General features: G+C 42.1%; 1 pseudogene; it reads left to right on the top strand.

The window, feature by feature from the left end:
* Positions 1-19,420, top strand: part of LOC103605328 — an 81,291-nt pseudogene that overhangs the window by 39,309 nt on the left and 22,562 nt on the right.

The raw sequence follows: 19,420 nt of genomic DNA, 5'->3' as shown, positions 1-19,420 counted from the left end.
TGAGGAGTTGAAATGTGTCCCCTGGCAGAAAACACATCTGTACTATGAGAGCCAGTGGCCATCTCTTTTCAAATACAAGGTGTCACTCACTCCCGTGGACTAATTGCAGTACCTAAGGCAGGGTTCCTCAGACTGAGTGCTGTTGACATTTTGGTCTGGATAAATCTTTGATGTGGAGGGAGGGTTAGGCTCTGCCTTATAGGGTGTTCAGCTGTGTTTCTGGCCTTTCCCATTAGATACCAGTAGTGTCATTCTAGCTGCTCCCCTGCCCCTGCTGGCCCCTATTGAAACAACCACAAATGTCTTCAGATATTGCCAATGTTCAGTGTCCCTTGGGAGTCAAAATCATCTTCAGTTGATCTAAGGACTTTACAGAGCATCCAGAGGTTAAGAGTAAAGGCTTCGAAACAGAATTCACAGTACATGAAAAAAAAATAATACATCATGACCATATGGGGATTGTCTGGAATGCAAGGGAAAGGTGGTTCAGTAGGAGGGAATATGTTAATATATCCATCATAATAATAGAACTAGGAAGAAACATGAAATGTTCATCTTCATAGATGCAGAAGAGGCATTTGAGAAAATTCAATATTCACTGATTAAAAACAGTCAATAAAGTAAAATTTGATGGATGCTTCCTTGAGATGAAAAAAATTTGCTTGTCTCAGCCCAAAAGTCAGCATCTCACTTCACTGGGAAACGCTAGAGGTTTTCCACTAAAGTCAAAAATAAGAAAAGCGTACTAGTTCTACTACTCTTTAATGTCATTTTGGGGCATCAGCCAGTGTGGTTAGACAAGGCAAAGCAGACAGAAAGAAAGGAGGGAAGAAACGAAAGTATTTCTGTTTGTATATGGTAGGATTGATTATATTCTAAGAAAATCCAAAAATAAAAAACTGCTACAAACATTAAGCAGCAGATTAAAAGATCACCATAAACTAAACTAAACTAAACTAAAATATCACCACACAACAATCAACAGCATAAATACACACAGACATGCATATATGTGTGTGAATATATAGGTCTATATGTGTGTATATACACACATATATGTACACAAACACACACACATATATGTATATAAAATCAGTTAGAAGATAGAATGGAAGCAAAGACCTCACCTATTATAGGAAACAAACCCAAAACAGATAAATCTAGGAATAAACTTAATAAGTAATGTCTAAAATCTAACTGTGGAAAATTGTAAAACTCCTGAAAGGGATGTAAACTTAGTGTTGAACAAATGGATGGGAACATTCAACATCATAAAGATGTTAGTACTCCTGCAGGTAATTTATGAGACAATTTATCAGTGTAATGCGATCAAAGCAAAAATACCACTAGATTTTTTTCTGGCACTAACCAAGTTGATTTCTAAAATTCATCTAGAAGAATAAGTACAGATACCTAGGAAAACCTCGGGAAAAACCAGCAGTGGGAGGAGAATCCTACCAGGTATGAAAACATGTTGTGAAACCTCTATAACTAAAACATGGTGGTATTTGTGCATGAGAAGACAGTCTAATGGAACAGAATAGAAAATTCAGAATAGGCCCAATGATATGTGGAAATTTAGTTTATAATAAAGATGGGGTCTCAAGTTGGTAGGAGAAGGATGGGCTTTTTAATAAGTGCGGTAGGATAACTAAATAGCCGCAGGGAAAAGAATAAAATTGGGTCTGTTTTTTATAACTTATATGAGACAAATTTCAAAAGAATCAGATTTACAATCTCTGTAAAAGCAGTGATGTTTTACATACTAGAAGAAAGCACAAGTGAATTAATCTATTAACAGGCTATGAATAACTTTCCTAACTATAATTCAAAATCCAGATTTAATAAGAGGTAAAAGTTTGAAAAAATTTACTGCATGAAAAATTTTGAAAAGTCTTATGGAAAACAACTCATAAACAAGTAAAAAGATAAAATGATAAAAAATATTTTCAGTCATATCACAGATAAAGAATCAATACTTAATTAAAGGCCTCTAAAAATGGTGATCAGAAACATCAGCAACCCGATAGAAAAACGGGCAAGAAATAAGAAAGGTTCATAGAAAAAGTAATGCAAATCACCTTGAATATTTGAAAACACAATCAGCCTCACACATACTGAAAGAAATGTTAACTAAAACTAGACTGAGTTAGAACTTCTCACATATATGATTGACAGGAATCCAAAAATTTGATGTCATCTCTGCTGGAGAGGCTTCTCTGGTGGAGTTGCTTCAGGAAAATATGCTCTCATATGTTGCTGGTGGAAATGTAAAGTGATCCAACCCCATGATGGGGATAGCAATATGTAGCAAAATTACATATGCATTTTTTTGTCCATTAGCTACACAATCCCAGTGTTAGGTAACTATACCAAAGTTACACTGGCAAAAATGAGAACGGTGTCTGCAAAAGGCTGTTCTTTGCAGCACTATTGACAATAGCACACGGCTATACACCTTATAATGTCCATTAATAAGAGATTGGACAAATACATTATGGCACAACTACACAATGAAGAACCATGTGGTGGGAACAGGAAGAAAGGCTTTCCCTGTATAGTTGTGTGGCGTGATCTCCAGGGCATGTGTGTAACGTGAAAAAAGTGAGGTCAAGAAAAGTGTGTGTGTGTGCATGTGTGTGTTTTGTTTACATTAAAAATGTCGAAGAATAAATAAAAAACTTAAGAAAAGAGCATATATGACAAATGAATCTAAACTGTGTCACAGATGAATGATGTAATCACACTGATGGGGGTGGGGAAGAAAGGAGCTGAGGTAACTTTGGGAAGCAGTGTGTTGACGGGATACTCTGAGGCTAAAGATAAAAAGAACCGTAGATAAGTGCTGTGATCTAATTAGTAAATGTGTTTCTGACAGTAGTAAGGGTCAGTAATTCTGAAACTACTTCATGTATGTATTATGATTGAACAAATAAGTAAATTTATTACAGATAGTGCGAACCAGGTTTCTCATTGTGGGAGAAAGAAGTTACAAATAAGTGTAGGGGCACAGCTAGAATAAACCTGTAGTGCTGGACTGGATGGTGTCAGAAGCATCACCATTAAAAAAATATATGGTTTGTGTTCATACATGTATTGCCTAGATTTTTTGTGCTGAGAGGGCCTAGAAGCAGTGACATTCCAGTAGCAGTGAGCATATCCAGTGCCTATATCTTGGTTTCTTTTTTTTTTTTTTAAAAAAAAGATGACCGGTAAGGGGATCTCAACCCTTGGCTTGGTGTTGTCAGCACCACGCCCAGCCAGTGAGCAAACTGGCCATCCCTATATAGGATCCGAACCCGTGGCCTTGGTGTTATCAGCACCGCACTCTACCGAGTGAGCCACAGGCCGGCCCTAGATCTTTGTTTCTAATAGCATTCTGTAATGAAAGGAACCAGGATCCATTGGAAAAGTGGTTGATTCCAGGGCTGAGGCAGAAAATATACAGTATGATTGTGGAGCATCATGTGGTATTAGAAAGTAATGACATGCTCGAAATAAATGAATGGATGGTTGGATGAATGGATGGATGGATGGATGAATGGATGAGTGAATGAATGAAATAAAGATGAGAGCATGTATGTCAAAGGACACAGGAGACAACCTGAAAGAGCTCCTAGTAGCCACAGCTGCGAGAATTTGAGTATTGAAATAAATTATAGTATTAGATTATGACTCAAAGTTTAAAATAAATATCCATGAGTTCACATTGATATAATAAATGATTGAATAAAAAAAATGAGGAAGAAGGGAGTACTCTTCCCCACAAAGGAATTCTGATTAATAAATGTGGAAGGAATGAGGGAAATAGAAAGGTACCTTTAGAACAAGAAACAATCGCTGCAGGCAAGATCCATCAGTGGATGCTAGAGTTAGACAAAAGTTGAAGAAGAAACGGTATTTGCATAGTCGCAAAATACCTCCTTCCAAGTATGTATTAATTACAAAGGGAAAAGAGGTAACTTTACAGTAGAGCAACTGGGCAGACATCACCTTAACCAAGTGATGGAGGTTGTGCCATCAGTAATAAAACATCCTGACCTCATGGACCACCTGAGGTGATGTGATGAGAAGGGCTCTTCACCTCGTGGTGTCCTTCACAAAAATCCCATACCTCAGGCTAATTATGAGAAACCATCAGACATATCCAAATGATATGTATCCTCAAGTACCTGGCCCATACCCCACAAAAGTGTCACGGTCATGAAAGACAAGGAAGTAGGAGGAGCTATCACAGATCGTGGAAGACGACAGAGACATAATGATCAAATGCACAATGGGAAGAGCAGGAAAAGGCACTAATGAGAAAGCTGGTGGAATCTGGACAAAACCTGTACGTCAGTTAATAGTACTGCACCGGTGTTTATTTCTTGGTTTTGATAATGTACCATGATTATGTAAGATGTTAACATTAGGGGAGGCTGGGTGAAGGGTATACCGGAACTCTCCATTGTACATGTTTGCAACTCTTAAGTCAAAAATTATTTCAAAATAAAGTAGTTGTTAAAGATAAAAAAAAAAGACGGGCATTATATGTAGGGAAGGGAGGCAAAGAACAGGATGGAAGAGACAAGGAGAGAAGCTAAACATAACATACCCTGTTGTGTAGATTTGATTCTGATATCATGGAAATATTTTATGTAATAAAACCAAATTAAACTAAAAAAAGCAAGTCTTAAACATTGAGAGTAAAATGAAATAAATCATTCTAACTATATCAAACTGGTGGCATAACTACACAGAGAGGAACTATTTCAAGAGACTAAAACAGTAATTCGATTGTACCTCCAAAGAGGGACATAACCTAAGGGCAAAAAGAACTGCAAAAACTGCATTGTTTTCAGTTATTCTAGGGTTGATGACAGAGATATTGTAATTCTGAGGCTGTTTTTAGTGTTTAGCAACTACAGTGAAACATAAAATATGTTTCATTCCATGAGTTTGTAATGATATTTGGAAAAAATAACTCAATTACCTTTGTAGGATGCTAGAGAAACTCTACATTGAAAATTGTTAAAGTAAGGCCAAGAAGCAAGCAATTATTCTACCTTTAAAAAAACACCAAAACCCTATATAAAGCATAACTAATCATTTGATGAGAGGAGGTTTTTCCTTTAGAAGTATTTCAGCCAACACATGAAAAATTAGATACCATTTTGCAGCCTGCTAATGGTGTCATAGATTTAGCAATGGTCATCAGTTGCTGCTAACATTACAGAAAAGAGACCACCATGCAATGTACGTCTCCTGAAGGAAAGTCACGATATAACCCATGAAACATTCTTGCCAAAAAGGGAAACCACATCCGAATAAGCTTTTACATTTATAGGCAGCTACCAACGTACAGGAGATACAGTGGACGAAAGAACATGTTATGGTTCCATGGTGACACAGTCAGCAAATGCAGATTGTTGGAAGCTCTGGAAGGAACGTGGCCTGCTTCCTTCAACAGATAAACTACAAGAAGAAGAAAAGGCTAGAAGTGGAGGAAGAGCATGTAGATTTTAAAAGTCTTATGAGACATATCAATTAGTTCTAATGTGTGAGCCTCATTTAGATTTGATTTAAACAAACTGTTTTTTAAAAATGAAGTAATTGGGGAAATTTGAACATTGCCTAGGTATTTGATGATATTAAGGATTTATTGTTAAGTTTTGAGTGTGACAGTGATGTTGTAATGTTTTGAAAGAGTTTTATCTTCTAAAGATACCTTGTGAAATATTTATTAGAGGAAATGATGATTTCTGGATTTACTTGAAAATAACCTAAGGGCAGGTCATGGAGTGTGTGGGGGCGGAGGCGAAAAAAGACGGGCCTTGAGTGGATAAATTGTTGAAACTGGGTGAAGGGAACATAGAGGTTTGTTATACTCATCTCTCGGCTTTTGTGTATGTTTGAAAGGTTTTATAAAGAATTTTTTAAAAATGTATGAGCTTTGGAGTCTGACAGACTTCACTTTGCATCCTGTCTCTGTGACCTGGAAACTGCTTGACCTTGAGCCATTGTTTAATCTCTGTGGCCTCAGTGTTCTCGTCCATATGGTAGGTTAATAATACCAGAGGGGTGGAAAGGATTGAGGGAAACAGTGTATGAAATGCTAAGGTCTGTATCCCCACAAGTCCTCAGTAAATGGCAGCTGCTGTGATTGTTGTCGATGTTGATGATGGTATTGTCAACTTTACGTCTTTATGGTAAAATAATTAATCCCCCAGTATTTCACATTCATATCACAAGGATTTGCTCTCCATTAGCAAAATAGGCATTGGGGTGCAGATTCCTGGTGTGAAACTCAATCCATCTTGGTCAGTAGGTGCTTTTATAAATGTGTGCAGTCATGTCCTGCTCCACCGAAGGCCTCGCCTCAGTGGATTTTAGCACCTTAAGCAGAGCTGAGCACGCATTAAAAATAGTTGACACAAAGCCATGTAGTGGACTCCATAAGTGAGACTGTATAGCAGCCAGGAGGCTGGGCACAGGGTGGTCACCAGTAGAATAACAAGCTGCCTACTCTAGGAATTTGGGCTGTCACTGGCTCCCAGGAGTGCCTTGCAGAGCACCATTCTTTGTGAAAGTCACTGTTATGCGGAGTTTCCCAGAACGAGAGGAGCCATTCAGCATGCATCCTGTCCTTTGACAGGCTCAGGCGTTGCTTGGATCCAGCATTGGCTAATATGTCGCTTAATAGTACTTGAAAGGAAATGTTCCTCTTTTTGTTCATTTATGCATTCATCAGATATTTGTTGGGTGTCTACGATATGTCAGGCTGGAAACACCTAAATAAACTTGGCCAGTTGGCTGTAAAAAAGTAATTGCACACTATTCTGAACCTCTGTGTCAATTACTGATGAGTGCTTACAGAGCATAACTCTGGCTCCTATAAACTTTGTCTGAAGTGCTGCTTTTTGTTCTTCACTGGTGTCATGCATGCTTCCTGCTTTACTGTTTTGCTGCACTCCCCTTCCCTTCCAGAAAGAGATCACTACTGATACCTGGTTCTGTGAAAATTCTGTTCTACCTCTGCTCTCCTTGAGGTATGAGGTGCCTGTGAATGTCACTTTAGCTCCTCCTATCAACACAAGTCCTGATTTTGTACAGATATATTTCTTGTTGTCAATTTTGTTGATTGTATCCATGTAGAAGTGAGAATGGCATGAGCAGCTGAGGTTTCCTGCTCTCTTCCTGTGTGCCAGGACCTGTGCTTTATCTGTGTTATGTAGTTACCCATCCTCTCCTTCCCACCATTGGCTGCTCCGTTTCTGTGCCCCTTCTTCTGCTGGCCACATGGCGTGAGGTCCCCGTGGAAGGGGCAGATTAGAGACAGTATTGGTAGCAGTGGGGGGAGACAGAGGGGCCACTAGAAGAGCATACACAAGAATATCTGAGTTTATCAAATTTCTGATTATGAATAGCATACTCTGTTCCTTACAGCAAGAATATGTAGCAAGAAGCTTTCTACTAAAGCTGGTTTCAAAGATCTAGGTACTTGCCAAGGGGTTTTCTCTTTGGGAAGAATATTTTTCGTAGCAACTGATTTCTCAGGGATGCCAGGGGAGATGTTGCAAAGCATTGCTTTATCATGTGCATTTGTTTTGTCTTGATATATTATCCTGGGACTGCTGGGTACCAGTTGATCTTTTAGAGGTCACTTAAGTATTGTTTTTATTTAGACAGCAACAGAAACTCCTGAGGAGCCCTCCACCCAGTACCTCCACATCACAGAGGCCGAGGAAGATGTTCAGGGGACACAGGCAGCTGTGGCCGCGCTGCAGGATCTCAGATACACCTCCGAGAGTGGTGAGGGCATGCCCCATCTTCCCTGGACACCTCAGAACTGGTCTTTAGCAGAATGCAAAATGAATGGATTTGCAAATGATTGATGTCCATAAGTAGATCTACTTCAGTCCCTGAGCCAGCATTCAGACTGCAGAGCAGTCCAATTGTCAGACACCAGAACCTTCTTCCTCTGAAAATGTTCCAGAATAGAGCCACAGCACAGGTGGAGCTTTAAAACATGGTCACAAGATTTCCTGTCTGACCACATTTAATTCTCAGGATTGCCCTGTGAGAGATCTTACTCCTCTCGCTTCACAGATGCAGGTCACTTTCCGTCGTAAGTAGTTGGGCGAGGGTCACCCACTTTTGGGTGTTGGAGCTAATTCTGGAATCTGGGTCTCCTGACTTCTCGTCAGGGCATTGTCCCCATTCCATGCTTCCTCATGATCATCTCTTCTAGGGTCTTATTCCAGGGTCTACAGAGGCCTGGCAGGTAGTGGCAGAGGGTGGCATGGGCTCCGTGAGGTGGTGGAGAGACCGAGACTCTGGTGGGCTGGTGGGCCACTTCACAGACCAGTGGGTCCAGAATCGCTCACTCCCCAGTTCTTCCCGCAAGACCTAATTAGGATGTTTACATCAACTGTCATTATTCTCAGACGTTAGATCAGTTTTTAAAAAACAAAGCACTGTGCCATCCTTGTGGCAATTGGGCAATATACTTAGTTTTTCTTGATGCTCTTTTCAAAATGTGAACAGAACACATGTTAACGTTATATACCATAGCCCTGTATGTATTTTGGGGGACAGAGGCCAAGTGAGTGGGATTAAAAGGCAAGCATTAGGTGAAGTCAACTGCCGATAGGAAACAGGAGTTAGGAAAGGACCATTTTAGCCTAGTTTTTAAATCCCCAAGCCCCAGGTTGTAAGAAAGATGCACAGGAAACTCCTGTGGGCCAATCAGTGCAGGGAAGATTAACTGGCACGGCTGTGTTCACTGCCTGCTGTGCTGAGGGAATTCGGGAAACTACCTCCACTTCTGCAGATGGGAGAGTCGAGGCCCAGGCTCCTAAATGTGGTTCCCAGAGGTGAGGCTCTATCTGAATTTGCATTTCCTTTCTTAATGTTTAGTGACATCAGTGATTGCTCGAAACATGCAAAATGCAGCCTGCCTTCATGTCCCGTGAGCATACACTCACACTCCCATGCACACACACACACTCTCACTCCTTCTAAAGGCCCTCCAGTGTTTGGAACACAGCTCCCACCCTGCAGCTCAGTAAGCCAGGTCACCTGCACTGGCTTCTGGATGCCTGTGCTGCCCTGCCTCTTGCCACCCTGCCCCTGGGCTGTGCTAAAGGCCCTCCAGTGTTTGGAACACAGCTCCCACCCTGCAGCTCAGTAAGCCAGGTCACCCGCACTGGCTTCTGGATGCCTGTGCTGCCCTGCCTCTTGCCACCCTGCCCCTGGGCTGTACTGAGCTCAGCTAGGTGCTGCAGCTCTCAGCATGGGCTGCACTTCTCACCATACACTCCAGTGCTCCCTATGCTACGGTCTGGTCCCTTCCCCTTCTCAGCATTTTCTCTGCCCAACTCATCTTCATCCTTAGACTGCATGTCATCTACTGGGAACCCACCTGACTTTCTACACTCTGCCCCTAATGCCCTCCTGATGTCGAACCGAGCAACTGCTACAATGATTTGCTTATGAGTCTGTCGCAGGAGCCTATGAGCCCTGGAAGCAGTAGGGGGAGAGAGTGTTAGACCCCTGTCTGTGTTCCCTCTAGGAACTACAGTTCCTGCTGACAGTGAGGGCTTGATAAATGGTCACTGAGGGAGTAAGTGAGTGAGAAATTAAAGCCTCACTTCAGTGAGTTTTACAGGTAAGTGTTTTAGTCTTTGGGTATTTGGAATTGTCAGCTGCCAGTCACATTTGAATCAACACCCCTAGGGGGCATTGGCATGGGGGGGTGCTAGGGGATATGTTGTGAACATGTGCAAGTCATTACTTCAGTCACCTGCCCATTGCTACCCTCTGCATGGAACACCCTGAGTCCCCTTCTCTGATCTCTTACTGACTGACTCACATTGGAACATGGCCCACAGAAAGCTGCCCGTGAGGATGCGAATGTTGGCAGACACTTCAAAATATTATGCCGATGTGGAGATCAAGCAGTAATTTCCCTTTTAATAAATCAGTGACTGGGGCCAGGATATGATCAGGAAGGCTACAGATGGTCAGGCAGATGGAGAAGGCAGGCAGGGGGTACTAAATAGCTGCTCTGATGCTATAGAGTTCAGTCTTTTCAGATGATTAAAGTAGAACCCCAAGCTTAAGTTGGTTTGGAATTCTAAAGCCCTCTGGTTGGATAATTGAGACATCCTTGGGGGGTTGCCCATAACTTGTGTAATTTACTTGATACAGTTTCATTGACCACCTACTATGTGCTCGTGGTTGACTCTGCTGTGACTCTGCAGTTGATGTGTTGGCTGGTACTCCTCCAGAGTTCCACTTTGAGGGGCAGTCTTGTGTCACCAAGTTAGGATTCAGACATCTGGGCTTGAGTTCTGGCTTTGTGATATAATTAACCCAATGGCCCAAGGCAAGTCTTTTGGCTTTTGTGCACCCAAGTGGCTAATCTATGAAATGGGGATAATAATCACAATGTCATCTCCCTACAGAGTTGCTTGAGGTTTTGAGATGTTCTTATAGAAAATGCCTTGTAACCTGTAAAATATTATGCAAATTATTTCTGTTGTCAAAATGAGTGATCACCGAGAGCCTGTGCATCCTTGGGAGAAGGTATCACCCAAGCGAATGGTTTTGAGTTCAGCGTTCTTCAGCATCAGTGGCCTTATGGTGTCCTGTTTGTTCTCCCTTGTAAGGTGACCGACTTGATCCCACAGCTGTGAACATCCTGCAGCAGATCATCGAGCTGGGCACCGAGACCCACGACGCCACTGCAGTCGCCTCGGTGGTCGCCATGGCACCTGGGACGGTGACTGTGGTGAAGCAGGTATAGACCCTCCTCTGTTAGATATTCTGCCCTCATGCCCCCTACCCTCCGTCCTCCTCCGCCTCATGCTTTCAAGTCTTTAACTTACCAAAGGGAGAGTTTGGAATGAAATTTGTCTAGTCTCATGAGTTTTCTTATTTTACCTCCGTTTATTATGGGCTTGCGTCTTCAATAGCTCTATATGGGGCAGGGGGTAGTGTTTAGGGGAGAAGTATAGTATATTTTTTAAACGTTCTGGAAACTCTTCCTTAATTTCCTTTCAAAGAACCCCAGAGTGAAAATAACACAATGTGACACATTTAGACACATCTGTGGTGAAAAGCAGCCACCAGTGCCTAGGGCCCCACCAGTGAGTGGAACAGGTGGGGAGTGTGGGGACAGCCAGGGAAGCCTGGAGGGTTTCCCAATGGACTGGCTTTTTAAAATAGTAGACATCACTTGATCGGATCAACACGGGACACTGAGGTGATAGGAGGAGAATGGTGAGTTTTGGAATAAAGGTTCCTCTACTTAATTAATAGTTATGCTGTTTGGCTCATTTCCTCTTCTAGCCTCAGCAGAGACTTCACCATCTGTGCTTGATAATTAGATCATCCTTTTTGTCTATTTATACCTATCTCTCTATCTACTAACTCTCACACCATTTTACAAAAGATTTAAGCTGGCTTACATAAATACTTTAAAAACTAAAAACAAAAATAGTAAACACATCAGAACCAGGGGAATATATGATTTAGAATGAAAATTTAAGTTCATGGAGAAAGTTGAAATGCAGACCATAGAGTTTTATACAGTTATCCATGCTTTTATCGATTCGTTCAGTAAGTGTTTATTGAGTGCCTGCTGTTGTCAGGAGGTGTTCTAGTTGCTGGGGTTCCAGGAGAGAAGCAGTGTCTGCCGTCGTGGTGGTTACTTTCTAGTGAGGAAAAGGACAAAACACGAATAAGCCAGTATGACCTAAAAGATGTCAAACAGTGGACAAGTGCAGTGGATAATTGTAAAACAAAGAAAGAGGGAAGGGGCGTGGGGCTGAGTTGTGTGGATTGGGGGCGGTTTTATAAATAGTTGTTGGGGAAGATCTCTCTGATGTTTGAGTAGAGACCCAGAAGAAGTGTGTGTTACTGGAGTTACCTAAATTTGACTATACATTTGGTACTGAATTTCATAATGGAAAACAACAAGGAAACATGAGACAGTAAAGGGGTAAACTTTTCTTGGCACTGACAAAGATATTAATGAGATTGTCACATAGGGACCCCTGAGTGATGTGTCCCTGGCAACTTGCCTTTGATGAGTCAGGAGTGGATGTCCCAATGCTGTCTCCATGGCTGTCCCCTAAGTGTGAGGCATGATGTTCAGGCTAAGTAATTCTTTGGGGGAATTAGTACATTCTGCTTCAACTCTGGATTTCTTGATCCCCAGTCAGGACTTAGCATATGTAGATGAATGTCTGAATTGCACATCCTCAAAACCCTCCTCTATAGTATGGTTTCTGACAAGGAGGTCTTGGACAGAAGTTGGCAGTAGGCAATTGGATGTTTCAGTCTGCAGTGACCTGGCATTCTACACTGGTCAGGAACAGACTCATACACTCCCAGTCTTCTACAGGTTGGCTTATAAATCTCTTCTGAAACTCTTCACCTGCGTTTTGACATGTGGAAGCCAGAGCTAGACCTGGTACTCCAGGAAGGGTATAATTGGGATGGGATCAGGAGGACTTTGGATGTTTCTTACATGCCATATCCTTCTGAGAGTGCAAGAAGGTGCTACTCATTGTGATTTGCATCTTCTTTCTAAGAACTTGATTGATTTGCTGCTACTCAGGGACATGATTTATTGAGCATCACCGGCAATACAGTGATACCTGAGGTTATGAGGTTCAGGATACAGCTTAGATATGCTTCAAGGCATTAGACTGACGGTGAAGTAAGGAATGAGGCAGATAAGAATCCAGTACAACTGGTGTAAACTAATAAAATGTGTTCACAGGGGGAGAAAACAGTGGCACCCTTCAGAGAATCTTCTTTCATATCGCAAACACAGGGCTAAGAAGGGTGCTATTGAACACAGTTGTGAGGAACTGTATTTGGAAGTGTTCCCCAAGAAGGCGTATGTCCTAGTCATTACCTTGTCTGCCTGGCTCCACACTGAGCTCACAGAGGCTGCTGATAAATGATGCACAGGAAAGTGCATGGATGGATGGATGGGCAGGTAGACATTAAACACCCACTCCTATGGCAGAGGGATTGCAATGTTTCAGGATCTCCTTGGTGAAAGAATGCCCTCTGAATTTAATTGTCTTATCATTTAAATTGAAATGTGGCTGTTTTATTAGACAAATTGGTTTCAGTTTTCTTCTTTTAATTATACTCTGGTCTAGGATTTTTCAGTCAGGAAATTATATCTAGTTAATGTGTGTACTGAAGTCACTGAAATGTTAACTCTTGGCACACCTTTTGGAAAGCAGTAACGCTCTCCCTTTCCCACAGTGTGGGGACTTTCTCTTGCCCCCAATCCAAGGCATCACACAGACGAGCTGCTCATAAAATGTTTATTAAGTAGAATTGACTGTGCTGGGGGTTTTATGTTTTTACTCTCCAGTTATATCTTGTAAATCAGTACTGCAGAGAAGAGAGCTAAGAATGACTCATCATAAAATACATGGTGTATATTGCAAAACAGATGTTTAAATTAATATTGGATAGCATATTTTGAGATCTTTTTAAAGTTTCCTGTTTTATATGAATCTCTCACTGGACCAGAAATGAATTCTAGGTTGTACATTAGTTGGTTCTGGATGTCCAAAAATGTCAAGATTTCTTTCCTATATAAACAAATAGTTACATGCTTTGTTTATAATTTTTATTTTTTTCATGATTCATTAATGTTTATTGAAAAGCATTGTATATACCAAAATTCATCTGTGCTCATTGAAGGTGATTTAATCCCAAGTCTTCTTGGTTTTTGTTTTCTTGGATGAAAGTAGTGTCAGGCCTGTCTGTAAACTGGCAGTGTTGCATAGCAAAGAGCTGAGAAAAACTGTTTCTTTATTTTCTTCTTGCTTTTAAAAAATACATGAAGAAGATTTGGCCTGTAATATAGTTTAGTTAAATTTTCCATTGAATACAAAAAATTGGCCTCAATGATTCCCCGTCCCTTCTCTCTTTTTTCAAGTGTCAGCATCAAAAATAGAGTCACAGGGATTGATTTCTTTGAAATGCTCAGAAAGAAGAATCCTTGCATGCCCCTCACAGCCAGGTGACGGGCACACATGAGAACTTTGAATGCAACTAAGTGTGCGTTTGTTAGGACCAAACCGTTTTCATTAAATAAGTTGGTTTCTCTCTTTTTTCTTTTTGTTAGGTCTTGTTTTAGGATTTTATGAATAGGAAATTTATATTTGATTAACAGAATCACCTAAATAGGTCAGATGTAAGATCCGTTGGCATATGAAATATTATCATGAGCATCTCTGAGTCAAAATTGGTTATTTAAAGGAAAAGGAAGACTTAAGAAAATAATAACAGCAACAGTCATCACTACTGAGTCTTGGCTTAAATTACTCATTGCTGTTCTTATGGATTAACTTTTGTTTTAGAGAATAAAAGTAACATTTTACTTAGTGATTTACAACCATTCATTCAGTAGATATTTTCTGAGTAGCCACGATGTGTTCAGTCCTTGGATGCAATAATTTCCTATCACTGCTGTCACAAATTACCACAAACTTAATGGCTTAAAACTAGCCAAATTTATTACCTTACAGTTCTGGAGGTCAGAAGTCTAAAATGTGTTTCTCTGCTAAAATCACTGTGTCAAGAAAGCAGCATTCCTTCTGGGAAGGATTCCCTTCTGGCCTCTTCCAGCATCTTGAGATGCCCGCATTCCTTGACTCCTGCTTTCTTTCCTCCACCTTCAAAGCCAGCAATGGCAGGTTGAGTTCTTCTCACCTCCAGTCCCTCTGACCTCTGCTTTCATGGTCAGATTGTCTTCTCTGACTGTGACCCTCCTACCTCCCTCCTTATAAGAACCTTCTGATTACACTGGAGCCACCCAGAGAGTCCAGGGTTATTATCCATGTGGGATAATCGCCTCATCACCAAATCCTTCATATAGTCACATCCTCAAAGTCCTTTTTGCCGTTTATGGTAACATACTCACAGGTTCCAGGATTAGGACATGGACATCTTTGGGTGGGTGGGCATCATTCTGCCTACCACACTGAGCTACACAGTGAAGATAGTGTCTGCTCTCAAGAGGCAAATAGTCAAGCAAGGGAAATGATTTATTCTTTCATTCAACAAATACTTCCTGAGCTGGGTCTGGGATGGGGACAGGGGCTGGGCAGGGAGGGTGTTGTGGACTTCATGGTGCCTGAGTAGAGCCTTGGAGGAGCTGGGTGGGAGCCAGGGCTGGTGGTCAGCGCTGGCTGAGTGATGGGAGGTGGGAGAGGTGGTGGAAGAGGCCCCACTTATGACTTGCCTTGCTGTAACTGTGGGCCAGCAATTCCAAGTCCCAGACATGCCTCAGTCTCCTCTCTGTGTCACTTCTCAGCACACGATGTCCTTTTGCTGTGGGCTTCTGGTTTCTGGGTCCACCAAGCCCTCAACCACACTGTGCCCTTTCTTCCCTTCCTCAAGGTGTTTATCATGAGTATAAGGACACCTTAGAATGACAAAGGATATTTCTTTTAAGGTCAGGATGATTTAACTAGGTTACTTTTATGATAATCCACAGTCTTTTTAGTTTTTTAGAAACAATTCTGTGTTGTTTTTTATTGCCAAGAGTTTACCCCTAAACGGCAGAGGTGGCAGCTATGGGGTATCCACCTTTGGGAGTAAGAGAGGGCCTGTCTGGGAGAAGATCCTTGAATTGCAAGCAAAGTGGTATGGATCATTTGTTCACTGTGTTGCTTTTGAAAAATAAAGTAACCTTTCAGTCCCTGTGCCACATGTGAACTGGCCAGGACTTTCCCCTGTGTACAGGGGCCCATCTAACAGCATAGTCCGGGTGAGGTATCCTGCAGCACGCACTTTGCCGAGCTGGCTTCTCTGGGACTTGGTTACCATTCCTACTTTGCTGAGACCCAATGAGATAACATATGGAATTAGAGTTGTCCAGAGAAACAGAACCAATAGCGCGCGCGCGCGCGTGTGTGTGTGTGTGTGTGTGTGTATAGAATAGAGAATTGACTCATGTGATTATGGAGGCTAACAAATCCCAAGATCTGCAGTCAGCAAGCTGGAAACCCAAGAAAAGCTGACGCTTCATCTTGAGATCAAAGGCAGAAGAAATACCAATGTCCCAGTTTGAAAGCTGTTATACAGGAAGAATTCCCTCTTATTTGGGGGAGGGTCAGCCCATAGATTTTATTCAGGCTTTCAGCTGATTGGGTGAGGCCCACCCAAACTAGGGAGGGCAATCTGCTTTATTCAGTCTGCCAATTTAATGTTAATCTCATCCCAAAACACCCTCACACAGTCATGCCTCGAATTATGTGTGACCAAATATCTGGGAACACTGTGGGCCAGTCAAGCTGACACATAAAATTAATCATCACACACATACAAGTGCCTTTCAGAGTGTGAGGGTCTGTCTGTCAGTGGAAGGTTATTTGCTCCAGGGGTGAAATTCTCAGTTATTATAGACTATTTTGATTTACACATTCGTGGTGGTTCGATAGCTTCAGGAAAGAACACATATGTTGGTAGATCCATATTTCTACCTTGATATTTTCGTTCAAGGCTCAAGAATAAGCTACGACTTGCAGGTCCTTGAGAGATGCCAGCACAGCCATTCCAATCCCCAGGTCACCCCTCTGAGCACCAGCATCCATCCCAGTCCCCTTGGTCAGGAGTGAGGAAGCCATTGTCATTGTAGCCTTCTTCCATGGGAGTAACTGTTTCAGTAGTAACTGTTGTTAGCAACGCTCTGTGTTGTCAGGACCTTATCTCCATCCACATGGGGACAGCTCACCTGCCACCTGGGAGTTGGCTCCTGGCTCAGGGCTGGGGGGTCACACCCTCTGCCTGCCCATTCTGGGTTCTCTTCAGTGTCACCTGGGGTTGCCACTTTTCTCTTGTGTTTATTGTTTTCTCTGTATGTGCTAGATGCTCCAAGCTGTCTGCTGGTGCCTTTGTGGCAGGGTACACCAGATAGGAGCAATCAAGAGTGCCTCAGACCAGCAGGCCCTCGCCCACATCCCCCATGCAGACCCTCAGCCTGATTTGGCACAGAATTATGCTGCCATGATCTCCTTCAAAATCCCAAGTGCTCCTCCCACATACTTTAACTGCTGATTAAAAAAAAAAAAGTCAGGAATCTCAGCTTTGCTTAAGTCAACCTACCTTCTTCTCCCAGCTGCTTCAACGCAATGGCTGTCGTCTTTGGGTGGTCCCTGTGGTTGTTGGCATGGGAGGCTGCAGTGAAGGAAGTGTCAGTCGTGAGGAGAGGGGTAGGCAGAGCTGCTGGTGGGCTCAGCATCCACGCTTGGTCTGAGAGGCAGTTTCAGTAGCTGTTCTGGCTAGAGACACATGCCTGTTGCCTGCCAGCATTGGAATTGCTGTTCATTATTTGCAGCTCATTATTTTTGCAGGGAAATGCAATCTACTTCTATGGAGATCACCTAACACCAGTCGCCCGTTTGCAAGGAAGTGCACGTCCAGTCTTCTGTTGTAATCTGGGTGCCTTTCTCACTGTCCATCTGCACAAGGGCACCTGGTGAGGAGAAGCTGCTCCACAGATGGGACTACTGCAGTGCAGCCTCAGGCTCAAGAGAAGCCTGGAACCCTGTGAGCTGCCTGGAAGCGGAGCCCAAGACCGCCTCCTCCCCTCTGGGGTGGATGCTGAACATTCCATAAGACTTCTGGCAAAATAATGGGGAGGGAGATCTGGAGAGTGGTTTATTATGTGAGGCATCAAAATCTATTTTTGTTATTATTTTTTAAAACAATCATTCTGTCTCATTAATTTGATTGTAACTACAAAGCAAGAGACCTGACAGAAGAACCCCGTTGGCACACGATATTCTTCTGACCCTTTAACGATCGTGGTGTAGGAGATACTGGCTGTCTGAATCATCTTAGAGTGGCACTGAGTTCTGATCTCTCCTCCTATCCTATCCATGAAAGGATTGAATGAAGTCCTTCCTTTTCTTGTTCCCACAGAGGCACTTTTTTGACTTACACTGTAAACAAATCTGGGTCTGACTTCAACGCAGTGCAGGTGGGGGAGATAAAAGGGGAGCCACTGGCTGGCTTGTCTTTTTCTTTCCATTCACCTTTCCCCTTCAGAGCCTCATTTGACTTCCTTTCATGTTGCCTGTGCATGTGTGATACATTATAAAAGCAGATTCTTATTCTCCTGCAGCATAATGAAGCCCTAGTATCTTCAGTGGTAACATCTACTCAGCTTTCCCTTTTATGGTTATTTTTCTTTTCCTTTGTCATTGTTGTGGTTCATCTAAGGAATCCTTCCTAGAAGATTATGAATATATACACATATAATTTTAAAAGAACTGATAGTGACTGCTGTTTTTATCTGCTGCACTGATTGTATTTTCTGATGTTCCTCATTGTGTGATGGGGATGTCACACTGTGCCATGTTCCCTGACTCTACAGAGTAATTACAGTCATGATGGATTCAAATGCCTCTGGAAAGCCAGTTCAGGGAGATCACCTTTGTCCTTTGTAGTAATCAGATCTGTTAAGTATCGCAGGGACCGAGAGCACATGCATCCGTTGTGCTTCCTAAGCCCTCAGATGATCTGGTGCTAGATTCCCAGGCATACGATTGGGATTCCTAATAGATGCCTGCAATCCAGATTTGACTTTTATCTTTTAATTCCCAGTCCTTTTAATCTTTGTTAAATACCAAAGTCTCGCTGATGACTTTCTTTGGTTTTTTTTCCTCCCTTATCATAGCCCTACCGTGATGACCACTTTTCAGCTGCGCACTTTGCTTAGTGGGTGAGGTTTGGCTCCTGCCTAAAGAACTTTGCAGAATAATTTGTTTGATCCTGAGGCTCTGCCATCTTTAATTATATCAAGTTCCTAATTATACACACAGGTAGCCTCTTAGAATATTTTCATACTTCACGTTCCTTATAGGGCATTTATTCTGCTGCCACTGAAGGGTGACCTTCAGCATGTAGATTCAGAGACAGAAAATTCATTCAGGGTCTTTCTTGGCAGAGGGTTACTCTCTCTTGTCATTTAATGCCAACGCTTATCTTTTGTAGGCCTTTCTTCTCCTGGTGCCATTTGAATATTTTTTTCTTTTGTTTTAAATCAAACTTCTTTCAGAGATTTCTGTTTCTAGTATGATTTCTGATGCCATCCTCTTTCAGAGCTCTTTTATTACTTCCTAAGCCCTCTTATGCCATAGTAGTTACTGAAAATTCCATTTCTTGGTGAAATTTGAAAAGTAAAAATATGTCCCATGATATATCTGTGGCCATATGAGAAATGGTCTGAAAAAAATAGAGAACAAAGGTTTTTCTGTATTTCATTATGGTGTCTTTTTTCCATATAACTCATCTTCAGCCAACCCAGGTGCACTAGTCTATCGAACTTTGCTTCTCTTTTCTCTTCCTTTGCCTAAGCCCCATTTTTCTACCATCATGTCTGAAGTCG

This window comes from Galeopterus variegatus, unplaced genomic scaffold (assembly GCF_000696425.1).
Source record: "Galeopterus variegatus unplaced genomic scaffold, G_variegatus-3.0.2 Scaffold5740, whole genome shotgun sequence".
Classification (NCBI taxonomy): Eukaryota; Metazoa; Chordata; class Mammalia; order Dermoptera; family Cynocephalidae; genus Galeopterus; species Galeopterus variegatus.
Note: the sequence above shows the minus strand (reverse complement) of the source record. Positions and strands in the feature narration are given on the sequence as shown.